Consider the following 17,708-nt stretch of genomic DNA (forward strand, 5'->3'; position numbering starts at 1 on the left):
GATCCGTTTCCATACGATCTCCCATAGAGGAGAGCGGGGCTCTGACAGGTTCGTCTCTGCACAGTGAGCAGAGACGGACCTGTCATCCGCCTGCTCAGCAGAGATCAACAGATCATTCTCCCACTGAGCAAGCAGAGTCCGTCAAAAATGGACAGCCCCGTGTGAAAGGGGCCTTAGGCTCCATTCACACTTGTACATCTTCAATGTTGCGCTTATGAGCTATGAGTAAGCTATGAGTAAGCACTTAGCATAAGCGCAAAACGTGTTAGCTGATTGCCTGTACTTTCTGCCACAGTGTTTTGTATGCTATATGCTCATGAATTTATAATAAATACATTTTGAACTACATCTTCCTGGAGTGCGGCTGTCCGGATTTTCTCATCCACCTTCAACATGACTCAGCATTAGCCAGCACCTGGGGCTCTTTATCCTGGGAGACAATCGAGTTTACACCTGGAGTAGATCCATACCTGTGCGGTGAGAATTTTCCTGCTTCATCTTCAATGTTGCGCTGACTTTGGAGTGCAACTTTGGTGCGACTTTAATGCAACTTTGGATGTATGCGACTTGGCTTTGACCAGTGATAATGAACAACTGTTGCATTGTATAACATTCAGGTACGACTTTCATGCAACTTTTGAGGGTTAACATTGCAGTCTATGGCCCTCAAGTTGCATGAAAGTCAGACCAAAGTAGTGCATGAACTACTCTGAAGTCACTGCAGCTTTAAGACGCACATATATGAATGGTTATCATTTAAAAACATGGGGAACGACTTGTCATGTGACTTTGATGTCCAAAGTTGCATGACAAGTCACACAAGTGTGAATGAAGCATAAGGCCTCATGCACACTGGACATTTTTACAGCTGCTCCTAGGAGCATCAGGTGTTTTTTTTTTCCCTGCCTCTAAATGCCCCTGCATGTTAGCAGTGTTTAGTGGCAGGAGCATTTAGAGGCAGCGCGTCCAGAAGCAGCAGAGTCTGGGCAGAAAAAACATTTGACGCTGCTAAACACTGCTAAAAGCTAGCACTAAATTAAATAATGAAAGTGGTTGTAAACCTTTACAACATGCTTTTTGCTACAGGTAAGCCTATCATAAGGCTTACCTGTAGCTACCCTGCATATCGCCTAAACCTGAAGGTTTAGGAGATATCCCCTGTATTTGCATTTGCCGACATCATCGACACATGCGCACTGAAGCAAACTGAAGCAACGGCACGTACGTCAGTCAGACTGTGCCGTTACCGCCGCCTCCCGTGCGCAGGCGCGGGAGTGACGTCATCGCGGCTCCGGCCAATCACAGCACCGGAGCTGCGAAGTAACTCTGGGAGCAATTTCGCCGTCCGGAGCGGTGCACGAGGACCGCTGCGGGGGCTTCGATCTAAGGTAAGTAATACATAATGATGAGCTAGTATGCCATGTATACTAGCTCATTATGCCTTTGTCTTGCAGGATTTTTTGGGGGGGTTTACATCCACTTTAATTTCAATGGCCAGAATAACTTTATTCTGGCCAGTGAAATTAATTAACGCCCAAGAGCTTGACGCCTGTAAAAGCTTCTAAAAGCATGTAAAAGGAGAGCTAAATAAATGTTCTGTGTGCATGAGGCCTAAAAGTGTTCAACTCTAGAAACTCAACTGCAAAGATCTCACCACTGGACCTCCTGCAAAGTATAAGAAACCATTAGATGGTTCACCTCTCCCGCATTCACTGATACAGTGGCAGCTGGTGCTCAATATTTTTATTTTTGGGGGGGGGGCTGCAAATCAACAAGAGCCCCCCCGCGCAGGAGATGGATGGACGAACGGTAATGCGGCGATCCCCACCCAATCCCCCCCCGCTGCAGGAGATGGATGGGAATGCGGCGATCAGCGGCCAAATTACCATAAGAGGCAGATGACAAGGATCCGGGGTAGGGCTGCTGCTCCTCGCTCCACCTACTCACTCCGGGGCCATTGCTTCTTCTCCCGGCCAAACAGGAAGTGGGTCCTGAGACCCACATGGCCAGGAGTCCTAAGACTCCCTGGCCAAGCGGTTCCTAGGACCCACTTCCAGATTGGCCAGGAGGAGAATCAGGAAGACAATAGCGAATATTAATTTGCTATTGTCACACAACTGGGTGGGCTCAGGGCGCAGTGCTTTGCGCCCCGAGCCCACCCTTTTTTTAAGCCAATTAGAGCCTCAGGCTCTAATCATGTGCTTTAAAAAAAACAAAACATTGAAATCCATACATCCGGTGCCCTGCGTGTAGATTAGGGACTGGGCGCATGGATTAGGTGGGCAGCGCCCCTGTGCCCCTAATGGACAGGCCGCCACTGCACTGATAGCTAAAATATCAGTTTTGGGAGTACTGGCCTTTTATATAAGTCTAACGGAACAAAGGATATTTTATTTTATCAATAAATATAAAATGGAGTTCTGTTATGCAGAGAATTTACATTCAACCAGTGCATAGCAGTATTCTTTTAAAAATTGAATTAAAAAAGTAACCGGTACTTTATCTGCTGGGAGTGAGGAGTGGTCAGTATTTATGACTGTGTGGTCAGACATGTTTAGATCAGGCAGCCAGTGTAATTAAGGGCGAAGTCCAGAAGGATATATGGAGCTGAATTCTTTTATTAAAAGCAGATTTTGCAGCAGGGAAATGTTGACGTCACCTGAGCTTTTGCCAAAGTCTGAAATGTGTTTAAAATCTGCCTGGGACGCCTATTTCCATTCATAGCAGTAACAATCCATTGCACTTTATTAATAATAGTATGCGTATTGAAACCTTGAAAAAAAATTTTATTGATTGTCAACAGGCCTTATAGGACTAGTTATTACCAGATAAAATCACCCAAACAAACTATTTTTTCACACAAATGATTCCATAAACAGTAACAGAGAGTTTTTCAGATTGGGACAGCCATTCCAAATGAATAGTCCCCAGCACACATGCGGGTTTTCCACTATGAAGATTTTTGTAGATTGTGGGCAGAAGTTAGTGATGCTGGAAAGCCATACAGTGAAGATTTTATAGGGGTGGGGTTGTAGTTAAATATAACTTATCATGAATAGACATGAGAGGAATTGAGAGTTTTAATTTCCCTGAAATTGCAGCAAAACTTGAGGGGGTTCAAAAAAAATTCATCATATTTGGAAAATGCATTAGTCAGTGAAGAAGGCAAAATAAAGTGCACCTAAATTCAAGAAGTGAAGATTTGCTATGTTATAGGGAATGTTTAGACCTGTCAAGGAATTATATTTTTTCTGTACTTACACTGGGCCAGCTTGGCTTAATCTTAGTATGCATATTTGATATCCAGAGGGCCGCTAGGGATGCTGTCAATCACTCTAGTAGCTCAAGCTACATACAGTGAGAGCCCTGATCTCCCTTATGACAGGGAGTCTTTCTGAGGCAGGTGCCTACTTGGGGTGAATACCTGACTATGTCCTACTGCATTCCGTCATCATTGTATGGCCTTGTGCTGATTAAACATGGGGAGTGTACATGTTGAGTAGTTGCAGAGGTTTTTGCATGTGTTTTGTGCAAATGCCTGGAAGCAGAAACAGCCTGCCAGTCCAAAATAGTCCTGCTACTAGAGGCTCTGGGCTCAAGAAGCTTTGCAAATGTAGCACCCTCTACTTTAGGTAAGTGCTAGAATTAGGATTCTTGTGAGTGCAGGTAAATGTAAACAGGCCTAGCTGTAAGCTAAGCCTGTTTGTTTTGTTTGGTCTGTGCGAGCTGGGAGTCTCTCAGTGTAGGCTGGTGAATCACAGATAGCACTATCTTTCGCTTATCTCCCTCTGGCTTCTAGAGGATTCTAAAAGTGAGGAGAAGAAGAGAGGTGGAGCTGTCTGATGATGTCTCAGGAAGCCCTGACCAATCCCCAACTAGGATTGGCAGGGAGCAGGCCTCCTTGATATACCCAGGGTCAGCCCAGCTGGGTAGGAGTTGTCGGGTAGAAGAAGCTGGAGATGGAGCACAAGGTTGTCGGGGCCTTTTGGGGAACTCCCCAGTCTGAGGGGTGACCTTGGGCCTGAGGGGTTCGGGTGCAAGTCGGAGCCTTGCTGAGAAACAAAGAAGGATCTGGACAGGAGGCATAGAGAGGAACCGAGAAAGACAACGGGAGCTAGTGTTGCCGGGTAAGTCTCCAGGAGGGATTCACCGGAGAGCAGCTAGGAGGGCTGGTGAGTGACAGTAACAGTTGGGAAAGCTGGGGAGGCTTGCAGGAGCGGACTAGGTGTGTGCAGTCTTAGATGGATGTAAAGCCAGCAGAAGAGACTGTGATGTCATGGGCAGTAAAGTCGGGCAGCTACAGTCAGGAGGGCTGGCAAGGCCTGAAAAAGACTGACTAGGAGCAGTAGTCCACCATAGGACAGCTAGCACTAAAGGACTTTTTCTTCCACTATTTTAGGAGGGCTGGCAAGGAGGGCTGGCAAGGCCTGAAAAAGACTGACTGGGAGCAGTAGTCCACCATAGGACAGCTAGCACTAAAGGACTTTTTCTTCCACTATTTTTGTTGCTACACTAAAAAAGGGGCCCGCGGTCCCTGCCTACAAATGGCAGTTGCTAAGGCGGGACGAGTCAGTGTTGGGCCTACCATGTGCTAGCTGTGCCTGAAACCAAGTATTGTACAGGAGAGAGAGAGAATCAGTCTACAAATAAGCGATGTACTGAAGGAGACTGGAGCTCTATAAGTGGAAATAGAGGTTCCAACTAATCATCTTATTGATTCCATTATTGATTCTGGGCATCCCATAATTTCCCTTACCCTATCCAAGTTCAAAATTGTGTTGCTATGGCCATTTGTATAGTGACTTTATTGCTATAATATAGAGTTAGGTTTAATAACAGCATATGTTTACAGAGGCCCTTCCCCCTCCATTGATATGTAAATAACTGAGACAGGATATTCTTTGCAGGAAGTTGGTGTATGCAGGAAATGGGTGGGAGGGGCTTGGGGAGCGTTTGTAAGAAACATGTGTTTGGGACAACAGATGTGTTTTTGGAAGGAAAAAGAAGAAGACATGGACCAGAAGCTGGATAACTTTGGAGACGCTTTTGTGAGTTGGACTCTGAGCAAGGAACTATGAAGGACATCTTGACCTCTAAGTTGAGTAACTGTTTAGTTTACTTAATGTGTACATATTGTACATGCTTATATTTGTAGGCATATTTTGTAAGCTATAAGTTGTTTTGTATTGTGCATCCTACAGTTTGTATGTGCAAATTTTTCCCTGTTTAGTAAAGCATTGATACACTTCAGAAGTCTAAGCTTCCTTGGTTTTACCACAGGAACTTAATAAATAGATGGAAAGCATTTAAAAAATCCCTCAATAAAAATACAAAAAAACATACGGACTGTTCTTTGTTCAATGTCGGGGTGGAGAGAGGTGACAGGTGGGACTACAACATCCAGCAGCACCTACGGGGGTACCGCTACACAAAGGACAGAGATCTGAGAAAAGTAACACCTGGGATGGAGTAACAGAGGTGACTTTGACGCTCAAGGTCCTATGGAGGGAGAACTCATGGGCTTGGAAAGCGTCAGGAGGATCACCACAGAGCCTTTTGCTACTGGAAACTGCTGCTTCTTTTGGAAAGGTACAGGTTGCTGGATTCAGCTTTAAATCCCTTTTTGCCTGTACTGAGGTCTATGGATGGAGTCTGAGTCTGCAAGTCAGTAGTGGGTGTTATGAGTTCCCAACCTCTCATTCCAACGTGATGTCCATGAGGTATAAAAGATCTTTAAAAAACCTCAAAGTAACTGACACCCAATTTGTGCACATTCCCAACTTTCAGCTATGGACTCAGCCCTAAGAAAATATAAGCCCACCCTGTCCCTGGGCATACCATCGTTCCTCAAGGGGTCAGAGGGGTGCTGCACAGTTCATGATGGTGGAGTTGGTGTAATGGAGTGGGGAGTATTTTCTTTGCCTACTTTGGGCCCCTTAAAGTGGACCTTGACTCAAAAGGTGGCACACAGACATAATGAAAACAATGCATTGTAAGTCAGTAATGGGGGAAATAAAAATGCATTTAACTTGCAAATCCTTTTGACTGATTGTCCTGGGTAAGACAACATTGCTTTAAATAGCTGTATGACAGCAGTGGTCTCTCTGCATCCACAAATGACAGGCAGCAAGAAATAACTTTCAAAAAAAGCTAATACACCTCTTTATTTCAACAATTGAGTTACAAATTGCCATCTCATGATCAAACATACACAATAGGAGAAGAGGTTACAATAACAGGATGTGCCTTTTTCTCAATTTTCTATCCATTTTTTTCTAGTAAGAAAAATTACCAGACATAGGTTGATGCTACTTGATATTGCTGTTATGAATGCACTCAGATCTATTTGTGCATGTTCATATTTATGCTGCAGTACCAACTGTACATTTATCTCCATAATCCATAATCTGCCTTGGCAGTGCAAATTTTATATTTTCTGTCACACGTCCCCCTACCCCTCCTTCATCAGTCACTGTTCAGTGCCTCTTCACACCTATTTTTTGATGTTCATATACAGAGGTGTCTTCTTACTGTATAAACAGGACACATTTGGCTAGTGTTGCACATTTACAGTAACATGGATTTACAGTAACATGCATTTGAGCAAGTGTGAAGAAATGTTGAAAATTAAGACTGCTTTCAGAAATAGAAGTGTAAATCATTCATTTTTATCAACAACAAAAAAAGGGATGTAAATGAACAGAAGATTAATATTTGGTGTAACCACCCTTTGCCTTCAAAATGGCATCAATTCTTCCAGGTTCACTTGCACAAGTTTTGAAAGGAATTCGGGAGGTAGGTTGGTCAAAACATCTTGGAGAAATAACCACGGATCTTCTGTGGATGTAATCCCAGACAGACTCAATGAGGTTGAGATCAAGGCTCTGTGGGGGTTTCAGGAAAGGACTCACCTGCTGGTGGCACTGAGGCTCCCAGATCCATAGAATGCAGTTCCAGTGTCCACCAGCGGGTGTCTCCCAGCAGATGGACTATACAGGGAATTAGGCTGCACCTGATATGGACTGCTGGGGGGTATATAAGCCCTCCTTTCACTGAGGTCTAGTGCTTCAGTATTTTCCCTGCAAGCCATGTTCCCAGTGTTGCCAACCTACCAGATTAAAATTTACTGACAAGACACCCAAAATTTATTGGCACAGCCACGTTTTTACTGGAATTTCCAAAAGCTAAAAAAATACATGTGCAAATTTCAGTATTTATGCCACAAACAAGTACAATATGCAATTAGCAATATGATATAAGGGAGATATTAAGACAAAAAAACATATTTTTTATTTTATTTTCGATGTAGTAAGTAAGTAGCTTAGGGACAGGACTCAGGAGGGCAAGAAATTAAAATGGGGGCTGCACACATGCAATTGACTCTCACAATGACACTAACAGCAGTCTGCAGCAGCACAGATCACAGACACCTCACATCCCCTCCTGAGTCACAGTGACAGTCTCTCTCCATACCAGGTGGTCCCTTCAGTCCACTCCAGTCCAAACAGCATGGACAGTGCCGATCGCGGCTTGCATTGCACCTCCCACAGACCCGCATACGAGGCTCCGGCCACTCAGCTCAGCTCCCTTGCACCATGACATCACACAACACACTCAGGTACCGCTTCCCCCACAGACCTGACCCCCCCCCCATCCGGACACACTGTAACAGGAACTCGGATGGTCTCGGCGCCCCCCCGGAGCCGAGCGTCACAGTCATATTTTTTACTGGCAACCTTTTCCTGTCACTGGCTTTTACTGCCAGGAGAAAAGTGCCCATTTTTTACTGGCTACCAGGAAAAATATTGATGGTTGGCAACACTGCGTTTTCATCCCTGAGTCTGAGCATGTCCCCAACAGGTACTTGTATAGTTTATTAATGCAGTGCAGTCTCTTGTCAGACAGGCAGCATGTAAACTGAATTTTGTGCAACCATTATTACAGGCATGGTCAGATATATTGCACTCAGCCTCTGTCAGCTTGCAACAACCTATTCCTGCTGCTAGTCATCTGCCTGCTCAAATGTCTCTCTCTCCATCACCCACAGCAACCACAGTTGCAGCCCAATATACCCTGCTACCAACTACGTGTCAGTACCCTGTTTCCAGCCGCTGCACTTACCCTGCCTTTAACCCATCTACCTCTTCTCCACTGCCTGCAACAATCCCACAAAAACATGCAGCAACTGCACCCTCTTTTTTACCATCCTCCCGCTCTTCTCTTCCATCAGCTGCACCCCCTACTTACGGCCCTGCATACACATACAGAACTTTAGTGGCTACACCTAAAACGAAACAGAAGTTTTTCGCAACCTGCACAATGCTGCCAAAATCCAATGCTGCTTCCACGCCAGCCGATCTGTTCCAGTCTGCCCTCACACCAGCCAATCTGTTCAAGTCTGCCTCCATACCAACCAATCTGTTCCAGTCTGCCTCCACAGCAGCCAATCTGTTCCAGTCTGCCTCCACACCAGCCAATCTGTTCCAGTCTGCCTCCACACCAGCCGATCTGTTCCAGTCTGCCTCCACACCAGCCAATCTGTTCCAGTCTGCCTGCACACCAGCTGATCTGTTCCAGTCTGCCTCCACACCAGCCAATCTGCTCCAGTCTGCTTCCATGTCAGCCGATCTGTTCCAGTCTGCCTCCACACCAGCCGATCTGTTCCAGTCTGCCTCTATGATTGCCAATGAGGTTAGGCCAACCTCTGGTGGTCCTCTGCCTGCTGTCCAGCCTGATGGTTCTCTGCCTGCGGCCCAGCCTGATGTGCCTCTGCCTGCTGCCCAGCCTGATGGTCTTTTGCCTGCTGCCCAGCCTAATGGTTCTTTGTCTGATGCCCAGTCTGATGGCCCTTTGCCTGCTGCCCAGCCTGATGGTCCTTTGCCTGCTGCCCAGCCTGATGGTCCTTTGCCTGCTGCCCAGACTGATGGTCCTTTGCCTGCTGCCCAGCCTAATGTTCCTTTGCCTGCTGCCCAGCCCGATGTTCTCGTGCCTGCTGCCTGGCCCAATGTTCCGGTGCCTGCTCCCCAACCCGATGTTCCAGTGCCCGCTGCCCAGCCTAATTATTTGGTGTCCACTGCTCAGCCTGATGATCTGAAGCCCGCTGCCCAGCCTAATGATCCGGTGCCCGCTACCCAGCCTGATGATCCGGTGCTCGTTGCCCAGCTTGATGTGCCTCTGCCCACTGCCCAGCTTGATGTCCCTCTGACCACTGCCCAGCTTGATGTGCCTCTGCCCATTGCCCAGCCTGATGATCCAGTGCCTGCTGCCCAGCTTGATTTGCCTCTGTCCGCTGTCCAGCTTGAGGTGCCTCTGCCTGCTGCCCAGCTTGATGTGCTTCTACCCCCTGCCCAGCCGGATGATCCGGTGCCCGATGCCCAGCCTCATGTGCCTCTGCCCGATACCCAGTCTGATGCACCTCGGCCCACTGCCCAGCCTGCTGATCCAGTTCCTGATGCCCAGCCTGATAATCTGGTCCCTGATGCCCAGCCTGCCTCTGGATGTCCTGTACTCAACAACCTGCCTGCCTCTGATGGAACGCTGCCCAATGACAAGTCTACCTTTGATGATCTGATTTATCTTCACCCTGCCACACAGCCGGGTTCTGTTGACTCTATGCCAGCTGCTCAGTTGGATTGTTGTGCAAAGGCTAAGTGTCCACCTGCTAATGGGTCTGAAAGCTCTGAATCCTCACATGCCTTATATGGGTTACCTACTTGGCCTGAGATTCATTTGATGGTTGCCTCGGGCAGCATGTTGCTCCTATGGCACCAAAGCCATAACTGGTAGCTGCATTTGCCTTCATGGCCCTGGTCATGGTAAGCTCCCAGGGAATGGCAGAGTACGACCTGTGCCTTAGCATGACCCGGAGGCGATTGCCACAGCTCGGAGTGTACTAGGGTAGCCGGGTCAGGATACTAGTGCCTCGGAGAGACCTAGGTGGCTTCTGATGTGCGGAGCAAGTCCTGAAGACCAGGCATGTTACTTAGTTATGATGAGATACTTCGATGCCTGGATTTTGGTATTGTCACATGACCCCAGGGCTAAGTTTGCAGATAACCCGTGGAACCCCAACATTGGGATATCTGCTGTTTTGAGGGACTTGGAGTGTTGAATGCTGAACATCTCAGGGAGTCTGGCCAGCAGGACACCCAGCCAGTCGCTTAACTCCAACAGTGAGATACCCAGTCAGTCACCTGACCCGGGTGGTGGGACACTTTGCCTATTGACAGACCTTGGCAGTAGCGCGTCTTGCTTGGAACCCGGCACCGCTTCAGACTATGAGGAACTTTTTCTCTGGACTGACGTAAGGACTGGTTCAGCTATTGCTGTTTGGAGCGTCCTGAGGCCGGGCTTTAGAGGGGGGGATACTGTCAGGAAAGGACTCACCTGCTGGTAGCACTGTGGCTCCCAGATCCATAGGATGCAGTTCCAGTGTCCACCAGCAGATGGTGCGTGTCTCCCAGCTGATGGATGTTTTGCTTGCGTCTATCTAGCAAGGTTACTTTGTGGTATAAGCAAGGAAACTGAGACCTCTGCAGTGTGTAAATGTGCTTTTACTATATAAAAATGCTGTACATACAAAACCAAGGCCAAACCATCATTTCCAGGACTCCTTGTTCTTCTTTATGCTGAAGATAGTTCTTAATGACATTGTCTGTATGTTTGGGATTGTTATCCCACTGCAGAATAAGATTTGGGGCCAATTACACACCTCCCTGATGGTATGGCATGATGGATAAGTATCTGCCTGTATTTCTCAGAATTGAGGACATCATTGATCCTGACCAAATCTCCATTTGTAGAAATCTCTAGCCCTTCGCAAACAACCTGCCTCCTGCTACAGCCAAATATTTCAAATTTGACTCATCAGTCCAAAGCACCTGCTGCCATTTTTCTGCACCCCAGTTTCTATGTTTTCATGCATAGTTGAGTCGTTTTTCCTTGTTTTCATGTCAGAGGTATGGCTATTTGGCTATAATTCTTCCATGAAGACCATTTCTGGCCAGACTTCTCCGGACAGTAGATGGCTGTTCCTGGATCCCACTGGTTTCCACCAGTTCTGTGCTGATGGTGCTGCTGGACATCCTCTGATGTCAAAGGGAAGTAAGCATGATTTGTCTTTCACCTGCTGCATTACGTTTCCATGGCCAAACAGTGTTTTTTACCCATTTTTGCTGTTCGGTGAGGTCATGTCATAGCTATCCGTAGCTGTCCATACACTAGTAGATTTTGTAACAAACATTTGTATGACAATTTTCAGTACATTCAATGACTTGACAAATGTTGTAAAATGTTGCAAAATTTAATTTGCTTTTCAATTTTGGAATGAATGATCTTCCCAAACATAAACCACATACACAGTTAGAAATTCCTTTGTTTGAGAAAAGTTTTACCATCCTGCTGCTTTTAATTTTCAACCAAAAACAAATGTTAAATTGACCCCACTAATGGTTATGTTAGGTACCTGGTAGTTGAGCCCGACTGGTAGAAGGAGACCTCTCTTAAGTGCTGGTTCAGGAGCCACTGGAGTGGGAACAGTGGTCTCCTGAGCACAGTGGGTAAGAGTGCCTGATGTAGGTCCTTGTGGTGGCCAACACAGGAGCTGAGGAGACTTCTTCCGGAGTAGCTGGACTGCGGATGCAGGTAAGCTGAAGCGGATCCGTAAGCAGGCAGGTGGAAGGTATTGCAGCAGCAGAACCTGGAGCTGGAAGAGCAGGTTGTAAGCAGCGTCACAGGACACAAGCAAAGCAGAGTCAAACAGTCCGTATTGGCAGGAGATCAGGCAGGTATATGGTAGAAGGGATGATCACAGAATAGTCAGGCAGGTAGGTGTTCGGCAACAGGTCACAAGATATCAGCAAGGTCAGGCAGGCCGGGTAGGATAGGAGACAGTAGAATGGTCAGACGTAGCCGGGTCAATAGCAAATAGTAACAACAGGCAGGATACAGGAACTCAGGTGCGGAGCTGCAGACGAACAGCACCTGATGGAAGCATCTGACACCCTTTTAAAGGGTCTTTGGCGCCAAACAGCGCTAGCGCGAACGGGCGCGCGCACGGATGCACGGGCGCGCGCGGGAGCGCACCGGCGCCCCCCCAGTGGGGAATTCAGCTGAACTGCCCTGGAAAAGCCTCTCGTGCACCTGCGTGCACGCATGTTTGCCCGACAACCACCGCCATGCCCCTGACAGGTTAGAACATCAAACTTAAAATGAAAAATTCCAAACTAAATTCTACTAATGAATGGTCAGCTTTAGTACAGGATCAAGATCGTAATTTGGAAGGGCAAGTTGATACTAAACTTACAGACACATACTCAGATCGATGTTAGAACCAAGTTGACAAATCTAAAAACTGGTTTGCACAATCAGAATTGGAATCATACTGATACAACCTGAAAACAATCAGGTTCATGAAGATAGGATCAGAACTAGTGTGCCCAGAGCCCACTGCACTGTGATAACAACAAAGCTGTGCAGGCAACGCAGAGCCAGCATAAATGAAAGATGGGCCAAAGGACACTGGTGGGCAGAGAGAGAAGGCTAGCAAATATAATGTATTGTAATAGAGAATGTGTCACTGTCAACACTCAAGGTCTGTGTTGGTAATGCAAAAATCTGGGCTTGTTCCTTGGAATACAATGATGCTGGCTGCAGAACGCTTTGGAAGAAAATTCACATCAAGTTTGGTGGTTGATGTCCTTTTGGGATGGACAATTGAACAAATCTAATTCACTGGGATCGATATAAAGGCTGAGAAAGTCATGTAGCATGCAGGAGGCATTATAAAGGTGTGCCCCTTTATGACACTTGTCTCTACACACCCATAACTGATGTCTTCGGAAAGCAAAAAAATCCTTATCGCTGATATTTACTCATGAATATCTTTTGTACAGCTTCACAGGATAGAGATGGATAGCCTTAGACAATGTTTGATTTGTATGTGCATTGCAAACATTATGAAAAGAAGAATTTGGCACTGGATTATGCAGAAATGTAATGTGGGAGAGATGTATGACTGTAGAAAATACCACGAGAGACACATAGAAAACCTTTTATGTGGTTAACTTGTGCAAACTTAACATTTACGTCAAAGTTAGAAAGGGCAAGGACTGCACTACATTAATCTTCCTTCCAAGGGCAATTCATTACCGGGTTCTCAGGTGTGTGTTTGAACTGTGCTGCTCTAAAAGTCACATTTTATGCGACAGTGAGAAATTATTTCCTCCTATTAAAAGACTATTGTCATCATCACATTAATAACCTTCATTTTAGTAGGCATTTTGTCAGAGGACATTTTCCCTTTGTTGCTGAAAACCTATCCTTCAAGTTTTTCTTGAAGTTTATTGAATTTGAAAAAATATTCTTTTGGTTATCTAAAATACTACATGTGGTGACTGCAACTTTATGTAAACTAGCTACTAAATCAATTTATAAATATATACATTATGATGTTTTTAATGCTTGAGCGATTTCTATATTTATTTTTAATAAATTTAAACAAGGCTTTTTTGCTTGAAAAAGTTGAACACCCTTTAACTGATGGACTGTAGGAAGCATCTCTGGATCCTTCTTTAGGCTGCTTTGATCAACTGCAAGCTGCTGGATCATTTGGAGCCAACCTATTTCTGTATAGGAAACCTGTTGAAATTATTGGGTTCCAAAGTACTATGAACATGCTCTATAGCAGTACAAGGACTATCTTTTTATTATTTTTATTATTATTATTATTATATACAATTTATATAGCGCTTTACAACGTAGGGGGGGGACAGCACAATTATGCCGCGTACAGACGATCGGACATTCCAACAACAAAATCCTGGATTTATTTTCGACGGATGTTGGCTCAAATTTGTCTTGCATACACACAATCGCACAAATGTTGTCGGAAATGCCGAATGTCAAGAACAAGGTGACGTACAACACGTACGACGAGCTGAGAAAAATGAAGTTCAATAGCCAATGCGGCTCTTCTGCTTGATTCCGAGCATGCGTGGAATTTTGTGCGTCGGAATTGTGTACACACGATCGGAATTTGCGACAACGGATTTTGTTGTCGGAAAATTTGAGAACCAGCTCACAAATTTTGTTTGTCGGAAATTCCGACAAAAAATGTCTGATGGAGCCTACACACAGTCGGAATTTCCGACAAGCTCACATCGAACATTTGTTGTCGGAAATTCCGAACGTGTGTACGCGGCATTACAGTGGAGTTCAATACAGAAGGTATAGGAGGGCCCTGCTCATAGAGCTTAAATTCTAAAGGGAGGTGGTGGTGGTACAAAAGGTAATAGCTGCGGGGATAAAGGGAAGGGGTGGTGGTACAAAAGGTAATAGCTGTGGGGAATGATTTGAAGGGGGTAGCTCCGGACAGTTGTTAGGTGGGTGTGGGATAGGCTTCCCTGAATAAATTAGTCTTATTCTCATTATTACTTACAAATATCAGTGCCTGGCCAGTAGATGACTGTCTCATGGAATAAGAATACTGTACTTAAAAGTACATAGGGGAAACTTTATTACCTTAACCGCTTCATACCCAAATTACATTTTTATCATTTTCTTCCCACAAATAGAGCTTTCTTTTGGTGGTATTTATTCACCGCTGGGTTTTTAATTTTTTGCTAAAAAAATGAAAAAACTACTGAAAATTTTGAAAAAAAAATTTTTTTTCTGTGTTTCTGTCAGTAAATTTTGAAAATAAGTAATTTTTCTCCTTCACTGATGTGTGCTGATGAGGCAGCAGTGATAGGCTGCACTGATGGGCACTGATGAGGCGGCACTTATGGGAACTTATGAGCACTGATAGGTGACACTGATGGTGGCACTAAGGGGCACTGATAGGTGGTACTCATGGGACTGATAGGCGGCACTTATGGGCAATGATAGGTGGCACTGATGAGCAGGCACTGATGGGTACTGAAAGGTGGCACTGACTGGCATCACTGATGGGCACTGATTAGTGTCACTGATGGGCACTGTTGGGGCTGCACTGATTATCAGGGTACTGATGATCAGTGCCCTGATTACCTGTACAGTCTCCCCTGCAAGGAGATACTGCTGATCGTCTCTCCTCGCCTCGCACTCTGTCAGTGTGAGGTGAGGAGAGCTGATAAACTGCACTTCCATGTTTACGTGTGATCAGCTGCTTCTCTGTGTTTTCAACCCTGGCTTCGACCTCAGTCCACGATTCTGCCTCCTGACCTCACTGCCAGCATGTTGCTACCCATTCCTGACCTTGAACATGATCGTGATTCTGCACCTGTCTGTCTGGCTCCTGCTGAACATAGCTTGTGACTTGATTCCATACTGCCACTGGGAGGATTCCTGTGTTTCCAAGTTCAAGTTCACTGCTCAAGCTTCCTGGCAACTGTGTCATTCTGCTGCTCACGTAGTCCCTGTCTCTACCACCAGAGGTGCTTGGACGGGACTTGCGCAAGAAGCCACCCTCATTATCTCAGGCTCCACAGTCTGGTACATGACACGTAGACTGTTGCCTCCATGCCACCGAGTGGTTGTCTTTCTTTACAATGTAAATAGGGGCAGGGACCCATCAGTACTAAAAAGGTGCAGAAGGCTGGAGCTCTGCATTCAAGGACAGTGGGACACGGAAGATAGAGTGGGTTGATAGGTCCATGAAAGAAGTGGTGAATGACCTAAATGCAGCACATGAACTCTCCCCATTCAGATCTAAAAGAGGAGGAAAAAATCACATCCTGTAGAACTTTTGAAATTCCGAATTTTAGTGTGAAGAAACAGCCAGACACTCCTGGCTCCAGCACTTTATCAGAGGAACCTAGACTTTGGCCAAAACATATTCCAAGCTGGTCAATTTTCTCATGAAAGGACAGCATGTGAGAGTCTGCTACTCACATAACACACATTTTCCAATACAGCCAAAGATTATCTCATGTCTACAAATATTTTTGAATTCTAAAAACTTTATTTATGCAAACAGCAGAAAAACAAAAATACATTTATCATATCACTGCGTATATTTTGGCAGCTTCAGTTACATAGAAAACTGAAGAACAAAAGTACATTTACACTAAGTGTTGCCTGCAACCAAATGGCCTTGCAATTGAGCCAGCTGTGAGACTTGTTTGTGCAAGATAATATAACATTCCCCTCTTTATGCCACCACACACAGGACAAAATAATGATTGGGTGAAATGTGACATCAGACCATTTTAACAGTGGTCTCTTTATTATTCTAATCCCAGTCCAAATAAAGTGATGATCTCATAATGGGCATCTTATTGGGATCTCTGTGAGGTCCATCAGTAGACACCCTTTTGCAGATCCCTCTTGGGAAAAACAACTTTTTTGGGAAGTTTAGAACAATTTTGGTCAACACCCATTCTTGTTTTCTTCCCATGAATAATTCACTGTACAGATGTTAAATCACAAGGAAGCCTAACAAAGCCTAACACTCATTTACATGGGTGTTCCTTCTGTCTGTTTTACATTCATTTTTGTGCCAATTGAAAAAATGGAACATATACTGTACAATGGGTGAACATATAATGTATAATGGAACATATACTGTACTAATGGGTGTGCAGACCATCAGTATACAAAGCAAACAAAACAAAATGGGGCTGATTTACTAAAACTGGAGAGTGCAAAATCTGGTGCATCTCTGCATATTAACCAATCAGCTTCCAGGTTTTATTTTCAAAGCCTGATTGAACAAGCTGAAGTTAGAAGCAGATTGGCTACAATGCACAATTGCACCAGATTAACCTCAATGTATTTCCTTGCACACTTACCAGCTAGCCAGCAAAACAACAAATCCCAGTGTCTAACAATTATCAGTAAAAACATGGAGGTTCTCATAGACTAGAGTTAGGACCACACTATACAGTGTGGTATGGTCCATGACGAGTGCAGCTTTCACATATATTTGCAAATGTTATGCAACCAAAACATCTGTTTTAAACAAAAATTGTTAGTGTAATTCTTTTTTTGCTGGCTGAGAAATATATTTTGTTTTGTTTGCCTTGTGCAAAGCTTTTCCATGTGACTCTTACACAACTAAAAGCTAGTTATAAATTGAGGTGGTTGCCATTTTTGTTTTTTTATGAGTATACATTCATATCTGTTTAGGTCCATGGTTAGAAGCGGAATAGCTTTGTGTCCTTTACTGATTTAATACTGGCATACTGATGTAAACTGATAATCATTAGTTCAATGTTTGTTAATGAAATCAAAAATCAAAGTCAAAGGCACATTTGATTGACGTTGAAGACAGAGTGGACTAAGGGCAGAAGGGCATATATAGTTCTGTGCTGATGGCACTGCTTGACATCTTCTGATGTTGAAGGGAAGTAAGCATGATGTGTCTTTCATCTCCTGCATTCATTTTGTTTAGTCAATCATTGTGTCCATGGTCCTCAATGTTGTCCATTTCTTTGTGCTTCTTCAAAAGTGCTTGGACAGCACATCTGGAAACCACAAACTGCTTTGAAATCATTGCCTGAGAGAGACCTTGCCGATTCAGTATAACTACCTTGTGTATTGTTGCTGCAGTCTTGCCATAGCGTAAGACCTGTGACATGAAACTGCCCTCTACAACCTTACCTTAGCAGCAGAGTTTGGTTGTTCCTCACCTAATTTTAAAGTGATTGTAAAGGTAAAAATAAAAAAATAAAAAAATAACAAACATATCATACTTACCTCCACTGTGCAGCTAGTTTTGCAGAGTGGCC

Source organism: Aquarana catesbeiana, linkage group LG01, assembly GCF_042186555.1.
Source record: "Aquarana catesbeiana isolate 2022-GZ linkage group LG01, ASM4218655v1, whole genome shotgun sequence".
Taxonomy (NCBI): Eukaryota; Metazoa; Chordata; class Amphibia; order Anura; family Ranidae; genus Aquarana; species Aquarana catesbeiana.